The following is a 27,280-nucleotide window of genomic DNA, read 5'->3' as shown; positions in this document are numbered from 1 at the left end:
ACGTTTGTAGTTCCAATTTCCAAATTTATAAATACCCCCTTGTAGGACAAGTTCTTTTTGTGAGGAGTTCGTGAGGTTATCTTGAGTTTTCGGTAAGCAAACGCCAATAATCATCGGCCAAAAGCTTCGAATGTATATAGATTTCAAATTAAGGTTGAAAATAAGTAAATTTGGAAATTGGAACTACAAACGTTCGAAGCTTCAGGATGATAGAAATAAAAAAATTTTACAATAGAATTATCTCGAGTGATTTTTTAAGCAATTCAAATATGCCAATGCTTTCGGCCGAAATTTACTATGTTAGAAGATTGAAGACCTGAACTACGTAACACATTTGATAAGCTTTTAATTGCTTCACAAAAATAATCACAAGCTGCTTTTCAGATAACGTCGAATGAATAAGTATATTAACTAAAATTTTTGGGCAACATTTGCGCCAACTGTATTGCACTTTATGAACTACCGAATTCCTAAATCAAGACTATTTTGATTGACATTCTTCATTTCCTGGAGCTTGACCTTCATAACAATTCATTTTTTTCTATTTTTTCGGAATGATGACCAGTTTAGCAGTTTCTCCACCATCTCCACATCTTCTGCAAGAAAACAGCATTAATAACTAATTATCACTCCTTCACAGTTTTTGCTTAATGGACGATTCCAGAGGAATGTCTGATATTACTCTTGAATGTTTGCTAAATTCAATCAGTCTTCACTCTTTTACCTTAAAAGACCTCCTGTCAGCATTTTCAAGTTTTTTGCTTGAGGAAATCGCCAAAGAAAACAAGAAACTTATACGATACATTTTTAAAGGTTATACGAGTCATCAAGATTTTTCGAACACTATCCATACAAATGGACACAACAGAGTCTAAAACACTGAATGTTTTGAAGTTTCGAAGGAGCTGTAAATGGGAATGCAGACGGATTCGTTGTGGTGTGGCCGAGGTGATTTGAGCCACCCTGGTTTTCGGTGATTTGGCTGTATAGCTCTTTAGATGAGAAGGCCCCCTGGACCGCTAGATTATTTGCACTAAGGATGGAGGAAAAAGGGTATACGCATATTGCAGGTCATAATTCCGGATTAAAAGCTAAGTACATTTTTTCCTTCTTTTTTTTCTGAAGGATAGTTTTTATAATAGTGAACCATCCCACACACAGATTGGATTTATGAAAACCGTGACCAGTAGTAATTCAGCGCATTTTCTTATTTTTGCATACTTATTTTCAAATTTGAGGAATTTAGAATTGGAACAAACTTTTGCTCATATTGTGGCGCTTCTGGTGAACGGATTTGGAAGCTCTTGGCACCCACGTTTCGGTAATTTTGTCAGATTCACGAATGTATTTTTGACAGACGCAAATTATATTTAATACGCGAAACTCCTTCCTTGTTCTCTTGAATTAATACTGCGCCAAGGGCAAAAGGAGATTCATCCGTGTAAAGTACTGTTTTGTCCGTCACGCAGAAATATCCCAAAGCTACTGTTGATCGCACGATCTTGTCCTTGACTTTCCTGAATGCGCTTTCCTGCCCGGCATCCCATGTCCAATTCGGCGCAGTTACTGATAACCACAATGGTCGTGAAATATCAGCAAAGTTGGCTATATGAGGGCTCACGAAACAGGCAAGGCCGAGGAAACTACAAAGCTCGGATACTGTTGTTGGCGAAACTTTTGAGTATCTTCAATCTTCGTGGCTTCGATGTTGAATCCATCCTGGCTTAATTCGTGACTCAGAAATTGGACACGGGTTCGATCAAACTCACACTTCTTTAAGTTAAGTGTAGGATTATTCGCGCGCAGGGTTGCGAGTATTTGGGCAACTGAATTCCTAAGCTTGTCTACAGTGTCGGCATAAACGAGAACGTCGTCGATGTACACTATTTTATTTTTTATGCCTTCCAGGATGCTCGTCATTTCGCGCTGGAAAATCTCCGGGGCGCAGTTGACCCCAAACATCAATCTAGTGTACCGGTACACACCGTTTTCTGTCAAAAAAGTTGTAAGATCTCTTGATTCTTCCTCTAGTTCCAGATGATAAAACGCCTCAGATAAATCAAGCTTGGTGAAATAGCGCGCGCCATGCAATTTCACTCCTATTTCATTCATCAGAGGTAAGCGGAAGTACTCCCGTTTAATTGTCCTGTTCGGTGCGCGCATTTTGACAAGTAGTCTTAAGTCGTGCTTGCCTTTTGGGACAGCCCATATGCCGCTGATCTCACGGAGCGCGTTAGTGACTTTTTCTATGATGCCTCGTTTTTCCATCATATCGAGCCTTTTTCTAGCCTTATCGCGGTATGCTGCTGGGATGTTGTAGTAGGCATTTTTAGTGGGCGGAACTGTTCTATCAATACTGAACCTAATTTTTACATCCGGGACTTTGGGAAACCTGTTGAGCTCTTCGCAAGTATTGATTTGAGTTTAGACCTTGAGTAGTTTCATATCGCTAGCGGTGCTCCTCCCTAGAAGGGAACGTTTCCCTTCGAGCCCGACCAAAAAATTGGCCATAACGATAGGTTTAGAAGGGCCGATCGCTTCGATAGTCGCCTCAAAGGCACTTTGAACCGCCATTGGTCGATTTGCCGCATATGCTCTGATACTTTGTTTTTTTTTTTCAGCGAAAATCAAATGAAATGTTTCTTTTTTTCCAATTTAGCTTCTGCTCAATGAGGTTTAGCGCGATATTAGGTCTCAGCTTGGATTATCAAATTGAGATTCTCTTGCATCTGAATGTTCACACAGTTCCATATTAATTGCAATTTTTTAGTTTTTGTTCAGAGCTTTCATTCCAAAGTCAAAATGTTTTTATAGATATTCTTTTCTTTCTTTGTGTGTACAAGCATTGTCTTCTTTTCCGATTCCGAGTTTTATTGACGTATAAGCTGTCCTCTAGACTCACTTATCCTATATTCAAGCTGTCCTTTCAACTCACTTGAAATATCCAGTTATTCTCTTGAATTGCTTCTCTGCTAAGCCAAGTTGTTCTATCGACTTGCTTAACATTTCATGTTCATCTTTTTTAAACACCAAACTGTCCCTTTCGACGCACTTGAATTTTGTTGACATAAAAGCTGTCCTCTAGACTCGCTTATCCTATTTCAAGCTGTCCTCTCAACTCACTTGAAATATTCAGCTGTCCTCTCGACTCGCTTTCCTGCTAAGTCAAGCTGTCCTCTCAACTCGGTTAACATTTCATGTTCATCTATTTTTGACATCCAGTAGTCCTCTCAACGCACTTGAGTTTTGTAGACATATAGCTGTTCTCTCGACTCACTTATCCTATTTCAAGATGCCCTTACAGAACTCATTTGAAATATCCATCTGTCCTCTTGAATTGCTTTCCTCCTAAGTCAAGCTGTCCTCTCAACTCACATGACATTTCAATTTTACTCGTTGAAAATTCAATCTTTCCCTTCGACGCACTTGGATTGCATATTTTTCTCTAATACGTGCTCTTTTTCTCTCATTTTTCCATTAGGTAAGGATATGTTCTATCTCCGTGTATACGACCGGCCAAATAGGCCGAATATTTATTTTTTTAAATTCATACAAAAACAGACTACTCAATTTTTTTAACTGCTGTTGGATAATTTATTAAATATCCAAAAGTAATGTTGAAAAACCTTCCAAATCATAAAAAACTTATGGTTACAGTTAAACATATATTCAGGCTTGCCCATAGACCAAATGAAGAATTAGAGAAATGTTAAATCTGACCGGGATGGCCACATATTTTTTTAAACTTTCCGGATTTTAACCTGGCTTTATTAAGATTTTTTTCTAAATCTAATAAAAAAATCAAATATCTCTTTGAAAATTTTCTATGTTCTGTTATAAAACGATTTTTTAAAGTGAATTTATTCATTAGATACGATTTGAACAAATTCTGTACAGTTTTTTTGACAAATCCATTGTGGTCTGCATCTAGGCTAGCAAAACAGCTGAAATTGCCCAGAAATATCGTATGGCGCGTTATTAAACGGTATAAGGAATCATTTTTTTTTTTTTTTTTTTTTTTTTTTTTTTTTTTTTTTTTTTTTTTTTTTTTTTTTTTTTTTTTTTTTTTTTTTTTTTTTTTTAGGCCCGCCACACTCCCCCACACCAAAAAGCTCAAAAGAGCCCCCTGTTAATGGACACTTCAGTTCTCAGCATGTCTGGCAGCAAACAGGTTAAATTTAATTTAAAAAAAACGCGAGCAAAAACACAAAATTTACGCATGCTGAGAACACAATATATTTTAACTTTAAGGCGCGGAAGAATGTAATAAAAAATAAGCAAATACAGTGAATCTCAGTGGAAAAAAGTTTTCCTTTTAAGAGATCCACTTCTCGATGGAAGAAATTGAAGAGTATTAACAAGTTAAAAAAAATTAAAATAAATTAAAATAAATTAAACTAAAAGTTAAAATTAGGTGACATTAAACTAAACTACAGACAAACAAGTTAAAATCAATTATTCTATACAAATTTAAAAAAAAAAAACTAGTTTGGTGATTCGTTGTTTATTGGTTTAATAAGTTCTTAAAGTGTTGCATCAGTTTGGTCTTGAAAATATTCCTGTTATTAATTATCTTTAACTCTGCGGGTAGATTATTGTACTTCGTAGGTCCGACAAAAGAAATCCTATGTTGGCCTAGGCTTGTTGACGAATTACTTCTCAGAAGGTGATGAGACTGCCTTGTGTTATGAACACGAATTCCTGAAGTAAACCTGAGATTTTGAGATATTTGAGAGGAATGCAAATTATCAAAGACATAAGTGCAAGTTTGGAAATTACAAAGTTCAGCCAATGGTAAAATATTGTGAGAGCGGTTAGAGTACAACAGATTGGATGGATGACGAAAGGGTAGGTTAAATATAGTTTTCAGACAACGATTTTGTAAAATTTGTAGACGAGATAGGAGGGATAAGGAAGCTCTACCCCACGCCGCAATCAAATAATTCAAGTGTGAATGAACAAACGCAAAATAAAAACGCAACATTACATGGCGTGGTACAAAATGTTTCACTCTCCATAAAACGCCACTAAACGACGATATCTTTTTGTGTAAGTTGTTAATGTGCGATTTCCACGACAGAGTGTCATCTAGTGTTATTCCCAAATATTTGAAATTATATACTTTTTCCAAAATATTATTAACTATTTTTGGACTGTTATGGGATAGGATTGTTTTTCTAGATGACCGGAATAACATGTATTTTGTTTTTGCAAAGTTTAAAGTGAGAAGATTGGAATTAAAATATTTATGCAGAATGTTGAGATCATCTTCCATGTTTTTAATAATTACATTAGGACATTTTCCTGGGTAAAAAAGTGCCGTGTCGTCCGCAAAAAGTCTTGGTACTCCATGCAATGGCAGGTTACTAATATCATTGATGTACAAAAGAAATAGGATTGGTCCAATGTTGCTACCTTGCGGAACGCCGACTTCAATACTCCCTAAGGAACTTGATACTTCATCAATACGGACAAATTGTTTTCTTTCTGATAGATAACTGCGAATCAAGTTGTTTGTGATACCTCTGAGGCCATAACATTCGAGTTTTTTTAGAAGTATTTCATGGTCTAAAGTATCAAAAGCTTTTTTAAGATCTAAAAAAAGGCCACCAACTATATTTTTCTTGTCAATGTTATCAATTATTGAATCTAAAAGTTCACAAATAGCTGTAAGAGTACTTGAACCCGATTTGAACCCATACTGGTGATTATAGAGAACATTATTGGCACTCAAAAAAGAGTTGATTCTTTCGATTAAAAGTTTTTCAAACACTTTACTAAAAACACTCAAAGTTGACACGGGACGATAATTATTAACATTTGTAGGATCACCAGATTTAAAAATAGGTAATACTTTTGCCGTTTTCAGGCAATCAGGATAAATTCCCGTTTCTAAAATTTGATTGAAACATTGTGAGAGAATTGGTCCAAAAAATTCAACATGTTTCTTTAATAAGCCGGTGGAAATATTATCTGGTCCACAACTTTTTTTATTTTTCAAAGATTGAATGATAGTAGATACTTCGTTTGATATTGTCGGACGTAAAAACAAAGAATTGGAAATTCTATGAATGTTTGCCAATGAGTTATACGTTGGATCAACAGTAATTTGATCAGCCAGTGATTTGCCAATGTTTGTAAAAAAGTCATTAAAAGTCTGGCAAACTTGGTGCTTATTATTGATTGGGGCATTATTTACTTCAAGGGTGATCTCGGATTTGTTTTTCGCTCTACCTAAAATTGAATTGATATTTTTCCACAACTTTGAATGGGGAGTGTTACTGAGAAGTTTTTCATAGTAAGAACGTTTACAACTTCGCTTTTTGAAATCAACTTTTTTCGAGATGTGTGCAAGAAGTTCTTTCAAGTGCTGACTTTCAGGATTGCGTTTAAGTCTTTTGATGTAATTATTCTTCAACCTTATGAGAAACCATAAATCGAAATTCATCCACGAGCAATAATTATTTTTCAATTTGACGTATTTTGTAATCTTCTTTGACGATGCGTCAAGAATCGAATTATAAGTGGCAGTTATATCTTTTAGACACGCATCAACATCTTCAACTATTGTTAGATTCCTCAAATAGTTCTTGAAGGTTTCATTTAGCTTCGTATGATCTATGATAGTTTTGACAAGTTCAATTTTTTTCTTTTCGAAGATCAAGTCGAAAGTAGTAATAATTTGACAGTGGTCACTTACATCGTTATATATAGTATCGTTTTTAATCCGCTCAATATCATCAATTTTACTAACCACATGGTCCAGAATATTATTACTTTTTGGTCTTGTTGGAAAACTATTGGTGCACAAAAAGTTGAAAGATTCTAGAATTGTTTTATACTTTGTTACAGCGTTATTATTTATCAAGTTCATAGGAATATTAAAGTCACCAACTATGAAACAAGAGTGATTGTTAGGAACGGAAGACAAAAGAGATTCCAGATGATCACAGAAAGTATTGAAAGGAAGCGATGGAGGCCTATAAATGCCATGTACTTCAATAAACTCTCCACTGATTGAAAGTTCTAAACTTATGTTGTGAAAACCCTCTATGAAAACGTTGTTCAATATTCTAAATTTTAAGTTGTTCCTAACATACATTGCTAAACCACCATGCGATTGATTCCTACAAGAGAAAAATGAAGAATATCCAGGAATATTATAGAGAGAACAATTTTCCTCTTTTAACCATGTTTCACTAATTACTATTACATCGATCTCAACACAAGACTGGTCAATAGTTTGTAGAATATTGTCAAATTTTGATAATTTATTCATTCCGCATATGTTCCACTGTAAAATTCTTAGTTTTCTAAAATCGTTTTTGTTTACAATACAAGCATTAAAATCATCAATATTATCATTATAATTGTTAATCACATTATCCATTTTTATAATAAGAAAACAGAAAATAAAAGAACACACACATAAAATATTTATTGCCTCTTACGTTTCGGAAGCCTCAAGCCAATCGTCGGAGTGGAACTGTCGACCGGAAACTGCGTGATAAGATTTTGAAGACGATTAAGAAGAATTCCAATATGTCGGACCGTGATTTGGCCAGAAAATTCGGTGCTGCCCATAGTATCGTGAGGAGAATTCGACTCAGGGAAAGAATCAAGTCGTATAGAGCTAGCAAACAGTCTAATCGGACCATAACACAGAATAGTGTGGCCAAAATCCGTGCTCGGAAGCTTAGGGATGAATAACGCGAGAACGTTAAAATCCTAGACAAAACAAATTTCGCCGTTCATTCGAGCCGTGTTTCAGGAAAAATTCGAAGGAAACCGTGAAAAACAATTTTATCCGTATTTTTTCTTAAAAGTATGAAAAAAATTCAACATTTGCATGGAAAGAGATCTGGAATCCAATAATAAATAACTGAAATACAGGCAATTGTTTTTGTTCCAATTCTAAACGAAGCAAGCTTTAAATAATACACTTTGAAGCGCATTTTCAGCACAGAGATTTGCTGGTGTATGGTATAGGATGGTATTGGTGTAGGATGTGGCCGGCACCGTTATTGATGTTCAAAGAGAGAACATCATTTTTGTACACTGAGAATGTGCTGCTAATCCCAAGCGCCTTTCTTTTGACCTCTGTGCAAAATTGGTAGCTTTGGTCAATCACGAAGAAGCAACCACCAGTTTTCAAGCATTTCGGTTTCAATGATTAGAGGTGGATGTGAGTAGTCAAATAAGCTAAGCTACAGCATTTGTATGGAGCTAAGCTTATCCATAAAAATGGACACAGCAATTTCTTTTTAAAAATCTAGTTGACTTTCAAATGCGTCCAGCAATCCTACGAACGAAGAAGACTTCGTTTTGATTAACAATCCGTGTTACGTTATACCCCGGAAGACACGTGATTCCATTTTTTGCGAAAAAAAACCACTAGTTTCCGCTAGTTATCCTCTGAATCTGACTTGTCACGGTACCTCCAAATGATACGCTCTCTAGTAGGTGGTATTCCGCATCAATAACAGCAGCCAGCATGCAACTTCGAGTGATGTGGGTGGTGTGACCAAAAAGAAAAAAAAAGAGCGAAATAATGGTGTTAGCGGAAAATTGCAAATGCTCGCATTGTATCAGTCGGTCATTCGTTCGTCGGGGAAAAATTGGAATGCCAAATGGAAAACTCCGTCCGTATCAACCTATGTAGTAGGAAACGAGACCAAGAACGGGGAAAAAGAAAAAATAAATAAACAAATAAAAGATGACAGGAGGGCAGGGAGCGAGTGAACGAGCGAGAATTGTGTTGTTTTAAGAGTCATGTGTAGGAACTCTGCCGGTATCCATCATATCCTTGTGCTCTTTTTTTTTTTGCGCGGTGGTTTTCTATTTTTTACGCTCAACTCAACCGCTGGAGCTTGTGTTTTTCCGATTAAAATTCGAGAGAGGCTTTCCACAAGAGCACGGACACATCGAGCGTTCAATTTGAGTTTTGTTTTTAGGTGAAGTGTTGAAACCTTTTAATCCACATGTGTCAGACAGAAAATTAGCTACAACAAGTAGGGCTAAAACACATGTCTATGATTTGGTTCCGCCTTGTATACACCAGACGAATGTCGACTAAAAAGTGTAGAATCGATACCGGCATCAGCATTTTAAGAGATGTTCCATTTTATCGTTATTTTACAGAGTGGCAACGACGGCAAAATAAAAGAAGAAGGAAAATAGAAACACCCAAACCCAGTGTTTTCGTGCTTAGATCATTTTCGTGGACATGCTGAAGTGCTAGAGAAGGGGAGTCAAGCTTCGTCGTTCGGTTTAGAGTAGAGCTCAAAAGGCTTCGTCACCTCCGGCCCAGAAATGCTGAACTTCTTGCCTGTCTCCCGATCCTGAGCTTGGTCCAAAAATATGCAGACAAGGGTAAGTGATTGTTTTTTTCTTGTTGCTGCTGCTTTGTTTTCATTCGTCTTTTTTTCAATTTGTCCTTTTCCGGATTGGACTTGCAGAAAATGGGAAGGTGGGGAGCCAGTTTTCCACCAAAAATACGCTGGAAAAGTTTCCGGTTGGGGAATAAGTAATCGTGAAGAGCACTTCAGCCAGCTGAGTGGAGCGTTTTATGTAATTTTTGTCCCAAGCGGAAAGCATTTCATCTCAAGTAAATTGCATAATTTCCGCTTAACTCATGCGAAGCATTTAATTAGGTGAAATGAAAACAAGACCGTTTACATGGAAAAAAGATAGCATTAATGGTGCAGCATAAATGGTCGTAAATTTTTAAGTGGAAATAAAAATTCTGCTGAGGAAAATCAATTTGTTTCAACGTTAAATGTCCAAGAGACATTAACGAAACAAACAACTTCTATTCTTTGTTATGAGCAGAAGTTAAGACATAAAATAAAATACTGATTGACTTTGAAACAGATCAATTTGGTACTGGAATTTACATAACCCTCTAATGCCTAACCCCGCCTCTACTTAAAAGGGGTTCAATAAATTGGCATGAAACCGAACCGAACTGTTATTTTTCAAATTTTGTTGATGATAAAATGTGTTTGCCAAGAAGGTGTCGAATTCTACAGCTTACTAAAGCTTTAAAATCCTGTAAAAAATACTTTAAAAAAAGAAAATATTTTCAAATTAACTAATTTAAAAAATAGACCACGTAATATAAAAAATTAAAAAAAAGTTAAGTGAAAAAGTATTTAGGTATAAAAAAGTTCATTTTATTTCGAAATTTGATTAATCATTATATTTTCAGTTCGTTCGCGTAATGAACATATACATATAAGGTTTATTGGCAGAAATTAAATCTTCAAAAATACCAGAAATATCGAAGCAGAGCAAAAGAAATTGTTGTTGAAAGTAAATTTATTAAACGGACAAAAAATTACGAATATGAATAAAACAACGAAAAGTTTTGCGATAATCTTTAATTATTGTTATTTATTGCAATGCAATGATTTAAAGCCAACCTTTTGACAATATTTTAAATTTTTATCATGCGGTGCCAAAAAAACTGGTTCGAAGTAGTTTACTGATTTTTGTTCTGTTATTATATGGTATGTTTAAAAAAAACATCGTTTTTATTATTTCAAATTAAGATTTTTCAGAAAAACCTTTATAAAGTTACTAGCTGACCCGGTAAACTTTGTTGAGCCTTTGAATTTTGCAAAAGTTATGCACATGCTAAGCAGAGAGCAGGTAAATAATTATCTATGTTCATGAAACTGGATTGGTAACGTAAAATGGGGTGAATCGGGACAGTTTTTGGACTATTTTCGTCATATTTCTGTCATATTATGTAAAGTGAACCTTAACAACTTACATATTCTTGAACGTGGATCAGTGCGTTGTTTTTCGCTTTTCAAAACAATTTAACCCATTAAGGTCAGACTTCCTCCTATATTGTTGTTTATTCCAATTCCCCATATTAACCTTTTTCGTCACCCAACTAGGCCGGAACAAATTTCAACCCTTCTTTTGTCACTTGGAGTTGGAACAGCGCAAGATAATAAAAAAATAATACATAACAACAAATAAATTGGAATAAATTGCATGAAAGCTTGTATGCAACAAAACTTCATGCTATATCATTGCACAAAACCTATAAATTAAATAATTTATCATCGATAAATTCAATAAAATCAAGAATAGGAGAGATCACTAGAAAACAGCTATAATATTTGAAAAACATCATTGTTTCGTGTTCAGACACTAAATTAGTCTAATTCCTAATTGGCTAAAACTTGAAAAAGTAGATAAAAACGTTTAAAAATGCATGACAAAAGAAGAAATTAATATTTGCTCCAGCCTTATATTTAAAAAAAAATAAATGAAAACAGTAGTACCTACCTCCAGGGGTAAAAATTATCGATGAAGAGTGATTTCCAGCGAAAGTTGAAAGCAATTCTTCTGGGATAAATTAAAACATGAATCTTCTTCGGATTTACATTTTTTTTTTCATTTACAGAGGATTGCAGGCACTGATATGTCAATTTTCTATTGAACCCTTGCCCGAAGAATGTTTCGTTGAAATGTGTCGTCATTTTAAGCAGTTTTAATCAATTTTATCTCTTTTTTCGCCAAATTCAATTTGCAGAAATGGCACACAACTATTTGCAGTGTTTGCAAACAACACTTCTCATGGTATTAAATTTCGAGATTTTTTTCTGCTGCAAACTTATATTTCATAATTTTTTTTGGCAAATTTCCATATCCCATTCTGTTTTTCGTTATGTATTATGCATTTCATATAAACTTTGTATTAGATAATCTACTCTGATTTTAATATCATCTATTTTATTCCAATTTTGTCTTTATCATATTTATCAAGATATTAATGCTTAAACACTGAACAAAGAAAATTATAAATTAATTTTTTTCATCGAACTTTTACTCACCGCAACTTCAAATCAAAGCGTTAAGGAATTTTTTAAATGTGATCTTGAATCAAAACATTTCTTCGTAAATCTTAATCATTTTTCATTTCCTTTTTTGGATCTTGGATCATATTTTACTCGAGACTAAAATTTTGGTTTTCCAAGCTTCTTGTGTTCGAAGATGTTCTCGAATCAAATATCTGTTTCTGACTTCTGATACTGAGTATCAAATTATGAGTTTTATTCCTACAAAATTAACCTTATACTAAATTTCATTCTATTTTAAGCATCTAAACGTGAAAGGAAGAAGAGGAAATTATCTAACATTTCCTAATTTTAAAATTGTTTTTTTTTACATCCATTAAATTCTTATGGAATCACAAAGTTGATATTCTTTTCTCAAATCAACTCAATACATTCCTAACGTTAAAAAAAAGTAAATCAATTTATGGTTGTTTAAGACCAGTGGCATTCAAACTTTTTCACACACCGCCCCCTGTCCCGATATTTTAGAGCTCACCACACCCTGAGGGTAATTAATTTGGCACAAATTTGTTCCGAAATGCAACAAAAACTGTCAACTCTGAGTCCTTCTACTGCCCCCTTGCAGGCTCTCAACGTCCCCTAGCACTGCAGTGGTTTAAAACTCGAAAAACGTGATCCTAGGCTTTTTGGAGGCTTAAATGTCAAAATAACTTTATGGTTTACAATGTTTCATCATTTTAAAATGTGCATTGCAAATTTTTACCGATCAATTCACTTATAAGTGAGATAATTTTTCTATGTTTTGTATTTATCATTTTATTACTATGACGTCTTCAAACAGTAGTACAGTGAGCGAAATAAGAATAGCACCACTATGTGTTTTGCTTGTTAAAATATGAATGATTGAAAATTACGTAAATTTTCTTCCACAGATTGTTCTGAATTGCTTGACGGATAAATCAAGCATAAGTTTACTTTTTTTTGGACGTAACAATTGGCGTTGAGGACCAAAAATGTGGAAAAGGGGTGCGAAATAAAAATAGAACCACTTGAGTTTTTCCAACAAAAACTTGTTTAGTTTCAAAAATTTACTATGTAAAAGTGAATAATAATGCTTCTACGAGTTATTTGAATAGATAACTGCATTTTAAGGAGTTTTCCAGAATTCCAAAGGTTTTCAAAGGTTTTAAAATGGGGGTTTTAAGAGATGCTCCTCTAGCGTTAAGGAATTTGATATTTGAGCTAAAAAACTTTATCAAACTGCTTGATTTCTTCATTAACATTCATAAGTATGATGCAAAATAATGAAACATAGATTTGAGGCTAAATTTGAATCTAAAAAGCAGGTTGGAATTCAAAAATACTAATATTTTTTAATAATCAAACACTATTTCTCTAGTTTTAAGTCATAGATGGCAGCACTATCTTGCCATTAAACCAAATTCATGCCCATTTTCAAATATCTGGGATTAATTAGGGAGTGCTGGATGATTTTGGTCAAGAAATAAATACATGTACCGTGTGAACGCTTTGGAAATTCAAAGATCATCAAATCCAAAAAAAAAAAAGAATTACATCAAGGTCACTAAAAGTGAATTTTCACCGATTATCAGAATAAAGTTATACTTTGGGATGCAGCTTGATGGACCAGATGGCTAGCAGTATTATTGGTATGATTTGCAACTGAATTGAAAGTTGAGATGAGCAGGAATTTTGGCGGTCGTACATTTTTGTGCTTGTGATTCTTTTGTAAATCCGGAAAGGCTTTCTGCAGCGTGAACTTTCACAAAACTGTAATGGGAAAATACCTCAAAATGATGAATATGGGCCTAAATAAACCTGGAAAATCAATATTGAGACAAAATTTGGTGTTAACTGCAAGATAGTGCTGCCATCTACGACTTGAAACTGGAAAAAAGTGTGGTTTACTGAACAAAATCAAAGTTTTTGATTTTCAACCTATTTTTTCTGATTTAAAATAAATCATCAATGTTTGTTTCATCATTTCACGTCATTTCAATGAAGAAAGTTAGTAATTTGATAAAGAATTACAGCTCAAATATTGAATTCCTTAACGCTAGAGGAGCATCTCTTAAAACCCCCATTTTAAAACCTTTAAAATCTTTTGAAATTCTGGAAAACTCCTAAAATGCAGTTATCTATTCAAATAACTCGTAGAAGCATTATTATTCACTTTTACACAGTAAATTTTTGAAAATAATCTTGTTTTTGTTAGAAAAACTCAAGTGGTTCTATTCTTATTTCGCACCCCTTTTCCACATTTTTGGTCCTCAACGCCAATTGCTACGTCCAAAAAAAGTAAACTTATGCTTGATTTATCCGTCAAGCAATTCAGAACAATCTGTGGAAGAAAATTTACGTAATTTTCAATCATTAATATTTTAACAAACAAAACACATAGTGGTGCTATTCTTATTTCGCTCACTGTAGATCATTACATTTTAAAATACTTTGTTTGAAAACGTTTAAGCTCTATCTTTTGGAAAAACAAGTTAAAATACATTTTTTTCAAAAACTTACCACAAAAAACGAAAAATTCGTTTTACTTTTTTTTTAGGTGAGCTTTGAGATCAACTTTGTATGAGAGAGTTGTGACAAATGTAAAACTATAAAACTTCATTGAAGGTGTCAACTCCCTATTTTGAACTTTAATGCTACTTTTTGGGTTATTTCTTTCAAAAGTTGCATGTTTTCATTGTTAAATATCTTTGAAAGTTGCAAACATACCAAAACAGAAATATATATATTAGAAAGGCAATCTTTCAGCTTTAATGGACATATAGTTTCACTAGTATGCATGAGGTTATACTACTACAGGGTGACAAAAAAGTCCGGTCACACAGGAAAATCTCAATATTTCAAAGAATTAGAAGAAAATCTGAATCCAGCTTTCATAGCTTTATTCAGTAATTCATAAAGATACTTCACAGACGATATCTCGGAATTACACCACATTTCTCTGATCGAACCAGCTTCAGACGTCTTGGAAATTCGTCGCAAGCGGCGCGCACGTGCTCCATCGGTATCTCGTCCCAAATGTTCGTGTTAACTCGCTTGAATTGCTTCAAATTTGTGATTTTTTAGTCGTTCAGCTTCGACATCATGTATCCCCACACGAAATAATCCAGTGGATTCAGATCCGGAGATGACGTAGGCCATTCATTCTTCGGAATGGAATCGGTCAAGTTTTTCTCACACCACGCCTGAACAACCTTTGCGGTGTTGGATGGGGCGCCATCTTGCTGGAACCAAGTCTGACGTCTTATTTTGGAACCAGGAAAAGGTTCAGCTTGTCCGCAGGAGCTAGCTGGAGGCTCACACTCCAAACTCGATCATCTTAGCGATTGACCGTTTGCTACAAAACAAACAGCTCTCGTCAGAAATAATCATCTCGTCATCTGCGCGCCAACCGAGCAGCGATAACAGCTGCTCTTAATTCTGCCATGGCTCACAACTCAATGTAAACAAACTGCACAGAAACGAAACTCTGCCACTTTGGGCAGCAAAGTTAGCCCTTTCATTTGACATATGGATGGCACCAGAAAGATGCAACGTGTAGGCTACAGGCGACCCCAAAAAAGTTTGACCGGACTTTTTTGTCAACCTGTAAAATAACTTAGCTGAAAGACGTCATTAAAAGGGGACCGTTCTCTAATTACGTAAGCACGATTTTGGAAATTTTATACCCTGGTTAGATGAAGTAAAAAACACCCCCTCCCCCCCTAATAAGATCTTACGATTTTTATTCTTTAAAAATTGAAATGAGAAAAGGTTACAAACTGATTTCAATCATGTTGAAGCTTACAAATTTTAAGCTTATTTTAGTTTGCTCATCATTCTGCAAAAATTGCAAGACATCAAAATAGCTGCGATTAGTAAACTATAATTTTTAAGGAAAAATCGTGACGTAACAATGAGCATACCTCCCCCCCTTCCCTATGTCACAATTCGTAACGCTCGAGCTTACTCCCTCCCCCCTAGGAGCGTTACGTAATTTATGGATGCCCCCTAAACGATTGTAGAAAAAATTATTTAAGACATAGCATGTTCGGAGTAACAATCTTCAACAAATTTCCACAATCGAATAAACAGTATAAAATTTAAATTTTGATTAAAAAAAATAGTGAAAGATAATGTTCCCCTAAGGTACCATAACAAATGGTTATGTTTTTTTAGCTCAAAATAATATAAATCAAAACAAATTCATTCTATACTAATAGAATTGGTGCAAAAATGTTTATCAACATTTACGTAGTAAATAAACCTAAAAGCTCATATTCATTTCAGCGATAAGCGATAGAGTTAAAATTTTTTAAGAAATTCGTTTGTAAAATTTAGTGTAGTATCAATCTTTTAAAAAAGTGTTTTTATAAGACTTTGAATAACGTAAAAATGAGTTGTTAAACTCATTTGAGTTACCTTCAAGGTTGCCGAAAAAAAATTCTCTGTTTTTGCGAAAGAAAAATCGGATCTTCTGTGATTTATCCCAGAAATTCTGTGATGGAAGTTATCGTTATTTCATTAAAAAGTCATGTTTTTTTTTAACTTTTTGGTTGAGAAAAATCAATTTAAATTAAATTAAATTAATTTTTTAAACTAAAATCGACAATTTATGTTGCATTAAATTAATAATTTTGGAAAAATGAACATAATTTTTTAATGAATTTATAAAAAAACAACAATTCCTAAGCTTTCAAATGTACCCTTCAGATCTGCAATACGATGTTAGATGAGAAAGATATGAATGAGATAAATTTACATGTTTTTGGCCGATACACCATACTGAGGGGTGATCCCAAACTTTTGGACGATAACTTAAGTGTCTATTTTATTAATTAAAAGTACATTCTTAAATTTTTGCACGAAATTTTTTGAGTGTGTTTTGAGAATTATAGAATAAGGATACTAATGCAACTCAACTTTTGAAATTTGGTTCACCCTATCGCGATATGATTGGCTTTGAATATTGAGTGCGATTTTTTGAAAATGTTCTAACTTTGGGTTAAATTTTAGGTGCAAAACTAAAACATTATTTACAGGCAAAATACCTCCGAAATAGCTATTGCTCATTATCTTTCAAATGAGATCAGATGATTTGCAATATGTCCTCAGACGACTGAGATATGAACGATCAAAATTTGCATGTTTTAGCGGGTGATCCCAAACTTCTGGCCGGCAGTGTATATTTCTATCGGAAACATCGTATACGGCAATAGATTGTGAGCTTTCCAATCCCCAACTTGACGATAACAATATAAAACCGAACAGTCAAAATAAAGGTTCAATAATCAGATCAAACAGTTCAGGCATTTTTATTTTTTCTAACTTATTTTAATACGAAATTAATTGAATTGAGTTTCATTTTAAAAGAATTTTTGGAACTTTAACCCCTTTACATCTAAATTTTTCATAATAGATCTACATTCCACAGTTATTCATTTTGCAATTCCGCACTAAAGCCCGGTTTACAGCTGGAGTGAAAATGAACGTGAAATGAATTCCAGCCGGACTTGTTTCTTAAAACATTTATAAAAGAACTGTTTTTATTTCGATTCCCTGGTTTTCACCACGGATCATCATGGGGGGGAATCGGAATAAAACAGTTAGATCAGGTTTATAGAAACCAGTCCCACTGGAATTTCATCTTTCAATCATTTCCCATCGATTCCACTATGTAACGAAACCTAGTTTCGACGCGTTGTTGAGTTTTGGACGCAATAAAAGGTTTTTCACGTTCATTTTCACGTGAAGTGTAAATGGGCCTTAAAATGTTTGTCTTTGTTACAAAGTTTTGTTTTGAAAATGCCTGCTTTTCCTACCGAAAAAAACAATATCAAATAGAAGTACTTTTCGTTACAGTTTTCAAAACAGTATCGAAAATTGCTACTTTTCGATACTGTTTTGAATTGGAAGAAAAACCCACAATCTGTTTGTTCTGGTTGAAAAACTTGCACTACTTCTGCAGGGTATTTTGCGTTATTGCAAAAAATAGTGCATGCCACTCGTAGCAAAACTCGGTTTTTTTCAGCATTCGACGTAAATATCCAACTCGAAAAGCCTTGTTGGATAAATTTGCAACACGTGCTTTTTAAGCATTATCATCTGTTTGCAACTATTCTGAAAAAAAGGGGAAGGTGATTTTTTATCCATCCTTCTTTATTAATTCTATTCCTTTCTACAGGGCTGTTAAGATCCGTTTCGTCCATTTTTACCTTATCATGAGCTTTTTGGACAGAAATATCACAAAAATAGTCGAAGAACTGTCATCGTCTACCCTTATTTCAATAATTCGTATATCCTTGTCTATGGAATAATATTTAAAAGCGTTCACATTTTGCAACGACTATAATTAAATTTTAACATCACGTGCTTGATGACAATATTTGCCTTCAAATTACCTTTGTTGAAATTGTATCTACGTTTTTACTACATACTTATTCTTGATTTAAGCTTGTTGTCAAATGATTCCTGTTTTTTGACCATGTTTGATATATTGCTGTATATTTCCTGTGCCCGACAAACCACAGCTGAACCATCAACCGACACACAATTCCGAAACGTTGTTATCTCTGCCATGTGCTTTTCCCTCGAAAAGAAAACAAAAACAATTTACGGCATGAGTGAATATATTCGACCCCGGCAGGCCTCCAGCTCCTGTCTCGGTAGTGCAAAATTGTTGCGGATTGTTTGGCTTGGATCACCCAACATGCTGGGAAGGCACCGGAAGAGCACTCCGAATGTCTGATGCTGACCACACAGAGGAAGTTCCAGTGGCCCGTACTGAAAACTAACAAGCTTCCTTTTGCAAATTATAGCTATAGTTACGCCCTTTTGGTAGCAGGAAGGTGCGGTTATTTTGGATGACCCGGGGAGCACAACTGTTATTACTATGACTATGAGCTGAGCAAGATAGAGATACATATAGCTCAATTCAGTCAGCCAACCAATTACCACTGCAATGCACAACAATCGTTTCCGCCCCAATAGCCAAATCTGGTGCTTTACATTCAATGTTTTTGTTTTCAACCCCGCAGAGGGTCAATTTCAATCATTAGACTTAGGGTAAGGGGTACCAACCAGATTGAGACCTGGAATTGCTGGAATAAAAACCGTTTATTTCGGTTGGAACATTTATCATACAGTTCTATTGATATATATTTATCAATAATTCAGTTTCATGTTTCATAATGAATCTTCTGGTATCACTTCGAGGTTTTAAAATATTTCAACAAATACTATTTGAAGACAAGCCTTTTAATCCAAATATTTTCAAAAGTTAACACTAGGGATCGATACCTTTGAAATCCATATCGGTGAAAGGTCGAAGCGATAAACAGGAGTAGATGATTTTTCCATTGAATTGTTGTCGGCATAATGAAGCGCAACATAGCAAAGAGCAAACAGTCATTCAGATGCATGCAAATTTTAAAACAAATTTGACAGAAACGCATAATGGAGGTCCTCAATTACTGAACTAAAATCGAAATTGGACAGTGATATTTGCATGAGCTGGTTTTGGAAGTCTATTCAGATTGTACAATGTAAAGCCAATTTTCTTATAATGTTTAGAATCAAACCAAAATTTCAGGATAGTTTTATACATATATTTACCAGCGGTGCGTAAACTCGCTTCGGAAAGAATCATTAAGCTGATTTTTTCCGAGTTTAACTTGTTGTGTGCAGATTGATTTTATCTTCGTTCCAATCATTTCGCGATTGCACACAAAACGAAGAGAACAGTTTTGCATTGATGTTTTCCATGCCTCGCAGGAATAAAATCACAGCAACGAAACAACAGAACGAAGCTTACCGTTCACGAATGCACACGAGCGATTCGGAGCGATCGTTGCCCGACGGAACGAGTGTACATTGCCTCGCACCCTTCTCCCACTCGTTTCCCGTTCCCTTGTATCTATCACTTTTAGCCACGCCCCCATGCGTTGTCCGATTGGTGTGTTCGGCTGCCGAACGAAAACGATTTGAATTTTGAATTCGCAGAACTGTACGTTCGCTTCCCGATCAGGAGGGAAAAACTAAATTATATCAAGATGAGATATTTTGATACTAATATTTTTCCTATCTAAATGAGTTATTATTCAGTACTCGTAGGATGTTAAAATATCTCAAATTATATCAAAAAGTCTATGCGATCATAGGTGAATTATATCAATTTAAGATATGCTCCTTACAAGATTATATCTCGTTCAGATAGCATAGTTTGATATTGGGCAGAACAAAACCTATCAAAATTATAACTTATCAAGATATGAGTGCTTCGAGAAAATTTTCTAGTGGAATATCAATAAACCACATTATTTGCTAAAACCATGCCCCATTTTTGGTTTCCCAAAACTTAGATTCAATTTTATGAATCTGTTGAGCGAAACTCATAGACGTACGGTTTGGGCCGTTAACTTCGATGTCCGTGTTTCAGAAAAAGTTGTACGTATATCAAAATAAGATATAATCATTTTATTTTAGGACAATCCGAAAAAAATCTTGATCATTGAAAATGAGCTCAACCCCATTCAAGTCTGTGAATCAGAATAAGATATAATTCAGATTGGAAAAACTTAAAATCGAAAATTTAGAGTACTTACTTAATTATAACTGAATCAGATGTAAATATCTTAATGAGATACGTTTGAGTTATTATTTTGATATGCTCTCCTGATCGGGTTCGCTGATGTTTCCCCCGATTGCTGTTTACTCCTGCCGAGTTTGCCCGAAGTTTACTTCCTGATGCTTTCCGAGTTGAACTATCGATAGCATCATTGCAGTTTGAGTTTAACGAAAAAAAATCGTTCTGTAAAGAAGGGCAAAGTGCGAGTATGTAGACTCGCGATTTTAACATCTCTGATATTTACTTCAAAAACCAAAAGAAAAGTTAATCGATGGGGCCTTGAGTGTAAAATTGAACGCATTTTTGCTTGATGCCCTCCATCAAAGTCTTTACAGAGTCATCCGTGTGCGGTGCACGAGTTAGCAAGCAGACACATACTGCATAGATTGCATTCACCGTGTGTATCGCGTATGAATACATCCTGCCGTTAGCTGTTTGTCTCTCACGTCAGCGTCGCTCCTTCTTTTGTGTGTCAGCAGTCGATCGATTCAGTCGTGTGTACGCGGTGTGTTATTGTCTCGTTATTCGGGTGATTTCTCGTAGATAATTAGCGATTGCACATTTGGCGACCATAATAGGACATTATTCTTGAAAAACCTGCTTAGAAATCACCCGATTACGATGACTAATAGTGTTTTTTTTTCTCGAAGAAACGTAATTGAGTCTCTAAAAGAGGTGAGTAAATGGCGCGTTGAGAGTCCGCCTTAAAGAAATTTCAAAAGCGTGCTGGGAGTCCGCTTGATAGAATGGAAAACGGCGCGCTGAGAGTCCGCCGAAGATGATATTATAAAATAGCGTGTTGGGAGTCCGCTTAGCAAAGTAAAAATGGCGCGTTGAGAGTCCGCCTAGAAAAGCGTGCTGGGAGTCCGCTTCATAAAGTAAGAAAATGGCGCACTCCGTCAAAGATGGAAAATGATAAAAAAAAGCGTGCTGGGTGTCCGCTTAGAAAAATGACGCTTATAAGCGTGCAGGAAGTCCACTATGGAGCTATGAAAAAAATTGTCGTTGAGATATTGCCTGAAAGAGAAGTGCGCAGGGAGAACGCTTGGGAAAAAGAAAAATAGATGAATTAATAGCAATTCTGGGGAAAGTTTATTATACGGACATGTGGCAAGTTTGCTACAAAGCGATTGGAGAGCGAGAGTACACCGTCAAGAAAATTTGTACAAGGACATTATAAGAACAAAGAGAAAGCACACTGAAAGTTCCCTTTGAAGCAAATAAGGAGCGAGAGGGAAAATATTCCTTATAAAAAAATATCACAAAGTTCTGCTAATGATAAATAAAATATAAAAACCGTCATTAAATTGATGAGTCAATAACATTCATTGTAGACATTGTAGTGAATGAGGTTGTCAGAAGAGAAATAAATCTAAATAGTTTTTATAGAAATAAACAGCTTTTCAGGAATATAAAATTTCACCTGAAAATTTACATCAGTAAAAACAATGTGGAGTAAAATAACCATGTGAAAAAAATAGAAACGGATATACAAACGCGCGTGTGTGGAAGAAGAATATATGTAAGAGAAGAAAGTCAGAGGCATGAGGAATTGAAAAGCGAAAAGGGAGACCAGTTTGTAAAAGTTGTACAAAATAGAAGTTCAAAAACGACGTTGGAGTTTAACAAAAAAATACGGATTTGACGATGGAAGTGTGGCGTCCAAGTCGATCGGTTACGACACACACGATACTTTGAATATCATGACGGACGTATCTGTACTTAAAGAAGGCAACTTTAGGGAAAATGAACACCCATACGAGGGCGAAATATAATTTTAAAATTGGTTAGTGACCTACCATGTTTTAAAGGAAAAAGTGAAAAGTACTTGCGCACAAAAGATTGTTCATTATCAGTTTTATGGTCATTGGTTCTATTACAAATCATACAAATGCAAAAAGACGGCAGCCTGATTTATGTAGTTCAGTATTGAAACATCAAGGACCGCGAAGAAATCTAATCCCAAAAGCATCAAAATAAGGCTTTCTCTTTCTCAGAAACGACTGGACAAAATTCTACAAATTTAGTATATTTGATTTATCGAAAGAATTGTACACAATTATGTCGAATAAAGTTTCTTAATAAAATGTATCACATTTTAGTTATGCTTCCCAGTGAAGCCAATCGTGTCAAGCAAAAAACGAGATATCTCGTATTTGATCCGCAATGTGTTAATTTAAAGATTAGGCCAAGAGTCGACACATTCTTAAATAGAGAGGAAGAACTACGTGCGATGCGTGATTGATTATTTCTCACACTATTTAACAGTAATACAAAATAAATTGAATAATGAAACATTTATTCGAATGAAACTAATATTCGAATAATGAAAGCAATTATTAAAATTAGTTTTATGAAATAATACCTAGTCCAAACCGGAAAATTTGTAATTGGGAAAAAAATGAAAATTGCTGGTGTTGAAGTGAAAAAAGATAAAGCAAGTAGATTACGATGGATGTTCATATGCGGGCTGTGGACTCAAAGGGGCTATGCAGTATCGGAATATTTTTTTCTCATAAACATAATCGAGAAAACAATGCAATATCTGAAACTTACAGAGAGGTTTCAGGAAAGGGATGATTTGAAGGATACTGATGATTACGGTGAATGTTCATGAGGCAAAGATGTGCTGTGTGAAGAGAAAGTTCGAATTGATACATATGAAGAAAAGAGATACGTATTAACACTAGATATGGGGGCGGTGTGTTACAAAAGAGTTCGGAGGTGCTGCAACGAGAGTGTGTAGTGCAATAAACAAAGTTATCGAAGTCTACTTCTACACACTGATACCAAACAATATATGATCCTTTGAGAGTTGATGGAGAGATTTGATCCAGTTGGGTGACAATACCTTTTTAAGCTGAGGCAAGTAGAGCGCGTGTCAGATTGGTAAACCATGTAAACGCATACCAACTCGCAGACTTTCAATAGCAGAAATATCAGCATATTCACGAACTTTGATTGAATTGGGGATGTTGTAGTTGTTGAAGTTGTTCAGCCGTCTTGAAATATGCTCAGATAGAAAAAGTTGTTCTGCTTTGATTATATATTTTAAAGATGAAAGTTCCAAAAGAGAAGAGGTTGTATCAATGTCAAGTTAGTTACGAATTTATGGCATCCCCTCTATGAGAATTCAGAAGTTTTCGAGCCTGAGGCAAAGCTAAGGGACAGTACATTATTATCCCTGAAAGTTGTTTATTATTTTTATGAAAAGATTAACCACCGTAATTTATGTTTGTTACTTTGATTTATCGGCCTAGCGGTGAAAAGTGATGTCCTTTTTTTAGTAGGGACATCTAAAGATTATGAAATTTTTATATAGATGGATAGAAGGTTAGAGGAAATGAAAGATGGTGAAAATGAGCGGGTAGAATTTGTCTAGAAGTAATGCTTCTAGACAAATTCTACCCGCTCATTTTCACCATCTTTCATTTCCTCTAACCTTCTATCCATCTATATAAAAATTTCATAATCTTTAGATGTCCCTACTAAAAAGGACATCACTTTTCACCGCTAGGCCGATAAATCAAAGTAACGTTGTTTATTATGTTTTGACTCAAACAAGGAATTTTGTTAGATGGGCAATGTATTGATTTACGAAATGGGAAAAAAATTATCAAGTTGTCCTATGTTACGCTTCAATGTATGGGTGATAATCTCTAATGGATGAGGTTTTTCAAAGATGTTACGCATCGGAATTTCATTCTGAATAGGAAAGATTGTATTGCTGATTGACTTAATACTATTATGAATTCACGGTCTCCATTTAAAAACTATTTGATGAAGCGAGGTATCAATAATTCGAGACTTACAACGACATTACAAATCCATCAAACCAGGGAATGATGAAAGAAAAATCCGATAAAAAAATATGTGTTTGAATCTTATAACAGAAACGGAAATTCAATTAAAGCGAACAAATATTTAATCTAGAGGATTGAAAGGTTAAATTTATTGAATTTATTAAGTTACTAGTTTGATTTTGCATTTCACTAAATGAAAAGAAGGGATGTAAAACAAACGCATTGGAATCGCACCTTCTATGAAATATATTGCTAAATCTGAGCGACAAATCTGATTATGAGATTGAAGTTATGAAAAAACTGAGAGAATGGGAATAGGCGTCTGAAAGCGAGTGGAAGGACATGATGGATTTGTGACTGGAATTAGAGAACATGGACAGAGTCACACAACACTAGTGCTGGAGTGAAAAGATTTACATTTGTTAAGCGGTTGGTTCGGGAACAGGAAGCTATAGAATTGGAAATGAAATGGCTTCTAAGTAGGATGTTGCCACAGGATTAACAAACCACTCGTTCGCTCCAAGCACTTATTATTGCGCTTAGCTTCTTTAGCCTTTCTTATTGTTAGATCATCAAGAAACATCAAAACGCTTGAATTTCTGAACGTACAAGGAATACAAAAAGCTTGAAATTCTGTATTCATCGAATTCAGGAGAAGATCTCGCAATATTGCTGGATTAAATAGACTTTTAGAATACAATTCAATGAGCATATCTGAATTATTCTTATCAAGTGAATGAATGTTACCTGTGACGCATAGTTCTAAAAATGATTCAAAAAGCAGTATTGGTTGAAACAGCAACGAATATTTTATTCTCTTGAGTTATTGTGCTAGAAGTTTTGTTTTGCGCTATTTTTCTTTTAGAGGAGAAGGGAGATGTGCGGTGCACGAGTTAGCAAGCAGACACATACTGCATAGATTGCATTCACCGTGTGTATCGCGTATGAATACATCCTGCCGTTAGCTGTTTGTCTCTCACGTCAGCGTCGCTCCTTCTTTTGTGTGTCAGCAGTCGATCGATTCAGTCGTGTGTACGCGGTGTGTTATTGTCTCGTTATTCGGGTGATTTCTCGTAGATAATTAGCGATTGCACAATCCGGTATCAGTTTCTTTGTTTTTTTTTCCTTTTTCTTAATATTTCCTTCTCGTCTTTGACTGTTTTCTTGCCTTTGGAACAAAATGGACAGAATTGACCTCATACCACTCCTGAACACCTTTAGAATAGTGGCACGAGGCCAAATAACAAAAGGCGCTTCTCAAGGCACTCAGATTTATAGATCTCGACATTTACTGTGTCCTTTGTCACGAAAGGCTCACTCCTTAGTCCGCAAGAGCAGATGGCCTGTCAAACAAGATATTTGGAGGCGAACTTAGACATTTTCTTCTTCTTGAATTTGTCGTCCACATCGAACTTGCTCTTACCGGTGAGAAACTCCAACCCTGGAATTTGCTTGAAATCGGCTCTCATATACGTTTTGTCGTCCATCACACAGCCTTGTATGTATTTAGTCGATCTCTCTTCTTTGCATTCTGAACGTAGCTCTACGACATGCCGATCTTTTCAGCCAAATCACGGCTTGAGACGTTGGGATTTGCTTTAATCGCTTCACCTTTTTCCCCGTCTTTTTGTTCTCCGGTCCCGTTTTTCTTCCAGCTCCTTTGCCGTGGTCCAACGTCAACCGCTTCAACACTCTGGAGACGGTTGTATGGTGCGGTGCGATAGATCAGGAAATTCCAGGTGTTCGGAAAGAATTTGTTCTCTCGGCTCGCATTGGTTCACAGGGGTGCCAGGTGGTTTCGTCAAAAATCAGGGCAGCGCGAAGTTAAAAATCTGGATTTTTCAGGACACCTTTTGATTCATGAAAATAATAAGTATTTCTGCTTCGATTGCATAAATAAAGGCGGAATACAGGAGCTGTAAACGCCTTGATTTATGCAATAACAGTACGAAGCTTGTTAGCTGGCCGGTAGTTCATATCTAAAAACACATTTTAAATATCATCTGAACCGAAGATTACCATCTGTTAAAAGGATATAACCTGTTTATTCGATTTTCTCATCGTTTAACTAAAAATTCGATCATATTTAGGAAGTTTTTATGAAAATCAGGACCAATTTTCAAAAATCAGGAAAACTCGAGAGTTTTTGAAAAATCAGGACGGTCTCTTGTGTGGTCATCACACAATACATACACATCAATGAAAAAGTGTGCAAAATTTGGTTGATTTTTACCACCTAATGATAACAAAGTTATGCCCTGTTGAATGTGTCGCAATAATTTCGTGTTCGCCATTTATCCATACTATTTGATTCTCATTTTCCTACATTCTTTAAATCTAAGATTATGAAATTTAAAATTGTTGAAAACGCTGGTTTCAGTGGTGGAATAGAGTTATCTTTATTCATGTTTCGTCAGTCTAGTCATTAACGATTGCTATTGTCGCACTCTACTTCTCATATTTCCTAACCGGGAAAGTACTCATTTCTCAATGAGTACTTTGATACTCATACCCAGAATATCTGGCCACACTATTGTGTTACCACGAACCCAATTTGAGTAGTCTCGCTTAACCGTGTGATGACAATTTACAAAGATCAAAGAAACACTTGAATACAACTAAAGGCTGCTACACAATACCGCGTCGGACGTCGCGTCGCGTCAGCTGTCAACGCCGTCGTTGAGTACTAAAACGCTGACGCGACGCACTCTACAATTTTCGCACCACAATACAGCGTCCACTGACAGGGCTGACAGAGAAATTTTGAGGCAAATCTCGGCAAACTCCAACACAAGTGTTTCATTGAATTTATTTTTATTTTTGAAAAAAACGGGAACATAAAAATCAAGCTCATATTTATAATTAATCCTTTATGATTTCATCATTATGTCAAATGTATTTGTTAAAAATAAATTTCAATGACGTTATTCAACAAATTTTTATAATCGAGGAGACAAAATAACGATGATATGATTTTCGAATCTATTTGTGTCAAACATTGACGAAAAACATTGAAA

The 27,280-nt window shown here is 35.2% G+C and overlaps 1 protein-coding gene across 3 annotated transcripts in view; it reads left to right on the top strand.

Moving 5' to 3' along the window:
* The window catches only part of LOC129754742 (WSCD family member AAEL009094), a 140,799-nt gene that overhangs the window by 20,313 nt on the left and 93,206 nt on the right, over positions 1–27,280 (top strand). For all 3 annotated transcript variants that reach the window (XM_055750959.1, XM_055750958.1, XM_055750957.1), the window contains exon 2: positions 9,142–9,372. The gene's annotated coding sequence lies outside the window, so the exon portion shown is untranslated. The remainder of the gene's footprint in view (positions 1–9,141; positions 9,373–27,280) is intronic.

Source organism: Uranotaenia lowii, chromosome 3, assembly GCF_029784155.1.
Source record: "Uranotaenia lowii strain MFRU-FL chromosome 3, ASM2978415v1, whole genome shotgun sequence".
Taxonomy (NCBI): Eukaryota; Metazoa; Arthropoda; class Insecta; order Diptera; family Culicidae; genus Uranotaenia; species Uranotaenia lowii.
The sequence above is the reverse complement of the archived record's forward strand: the minus strand, read 5'-3'. Positions and strand labels throughout refer to the sequence as shown.